Here is a 1,853-nt window from a genome sequence, read left to right on the forward strand (position 1 = left end):
GTTTTTATAGTTTATGACTAGAAAAACCTGTCAAGACTATTACTTTTTGACGAAGAAATCGATCGTACAGTTCGCAGAAATCAAAGAGAAATAAGCGAAGCTTACAATACACAGAGAACAAGCAAGAAGACGATACTCAACCCCCAACAGAAGAGATGGCTGAAAACCAAGGCAATTAGCTACCCCTGCAATTGCGATTAATCAAAATCCTGCTCCACATACTATGTATGATTATGCTAAACCTTCTTTAATAGGAACTGAATCAAGCATAGTTAGACTCGTTGTAGCTGCAAATACTTTTGAATTAAAACCTAACGCTATTCAAATGATACAACAATTTATTTAGTTTGATGGTTTGGATCCGAACACTCATTTAGCCAACTTCTTGGAACTATGCGATACATTTAAAATCAATGGCGTTTCTGATGATGCCATACATCTTCGGTTGTTTCCCTTTTCATTGAGGAACAAAGCTAAACAGTGGTTGAACTCGTTACCACGAGGGTCAATTACTACTTGGGAAGAAATGACCAAAAAATTCTTACTAAAATATTTTTCACCGGCTAAAATGGCTAAATTACGTAATGATATCTCTTATTTTGTGCAGATGGATTTAGAAACACTGTACGATGCATAAGAGAGATACAAGGACTTACTGAGAAGGTGTCCTCACCATGGGTTACCGCTTTGGCTCCAAGTTCAAACATTCCACAATGGTCTGAATCCTTCAACTCGGCAAATGGTTGACGTAGCTGCTGGTGAAACCATCAACAATAAAACACCTGAAGATGCCTATGAGTTTATTGAGGAGATGTTACTGAATAACTATCAGTGGCAAGTCATAAAAACAAAGCCAACGATAAAACAAAGCCAACGAAAACAGCCGCCGTTTATAACATTGATTTGGTCACCATGCTCTCTAATCAGGTAGAACTCTTAAATAAAAAGATTAATGGTTTTCTTAGTTCTCCACAGGTTCACCCAGTGATGCAGTACGAAGCAAGTGGAGGTGGAACAAGCCATTTGGAATACCAACTTTATGGTCACAACATGGGTAACGAGCAATTAAATTACATAGGTAATAATCCTCAACCTCAAAACAATCCCTCTAGTAACACCTACAATGCAGGTTGGAGGTACCATCCCAATTTCTCGTGGGGTGGTCAGGGAAATCAAAGACCACAACATCCTCCGGGTTTTCAGCAACCACCCTACCAACAAGACAAGAAGCCAAAACTTGAAGAGATGCTCTCAAAGTTTATATCGATGTCAGAAACTCATTTTCAGAACACCGAGACAGTACTTAAAAATCAACAAGCGTCGATCCAAGGGCTCGAAACTTAGATAGGCTAGCTTTCCAAACTAATTTCTAAACAACCACAAGGTAGTTTGCCAAGTAATACTGAACCTAACCCAAGGGAACAGCTCAGCACGATTAATGTTCAAGATAAAGAAGGATTTGTTGAGCCTGAACCAGAACCGAGGCAAGAAAATATGGTAAGCAAAGGTCAAGGAAAGGTAGATCAAAATACAAACAAATCAGTGGATGTCGAATATAAACCTCGTGTGCCATATCCCAACGCGACAAGGAAAGACCACTCAGATGAACAATTTGGTAAATTCCTTAAACTCTTAAAAAAATTACATATTAACTTACCGTTTATTGAAGCCCTATCACAGATGCCAAACGCAATGAAATTCTTAAAAGAGCTTTTAGTAAATAAACGGATGTTGGACGAGGCGTCGCATGTGGAGCTAAACGCAGTATGCTCAGCTATTCTAAAAAATAAGCTACCGAACAAACTCAAAGATCCAGGGAGTTTTACGATTCCTTGCTTAATTGGTAGTTTAGA

The 1,853-nt window shown here is 38.7% G+C and overlaps 1 non-coding gene across 1 annotated transcript; it reads right to left on the reverse strand.

Annotated features, from left to right (window-relative positions):
- Positions 1-574: 574 nt before the first annotated feature.
- On the reverse strand, positions 575-681 carry LOC128293581 (small nucleolar RNA R71). Its single transcript, XR_008283762.1, has one exon. It is a non-coding gene; the product is annotated as a small nucleolar RNA R71 (small nucleolar RNA).
- Positions 682-1,853: the final 1,172 nt, after the last annotated feature.

The sequence above is a fragment of the Gossypium arboreum genome, chromosome 5 (genome assembly GCF_025698485.1).
Source record: "Gossypium arboreum isolate Shixiya-1 chromosome 5, ASM2569848v2, whole genome shotgun sequence".
NCBI classification, from domain to species: Eukaryota; Viridiplantae; Streptophyta; class Magnoliopsida; order Malvales; family Malvaceae; genus Gossypium; species Gossypium arboreum.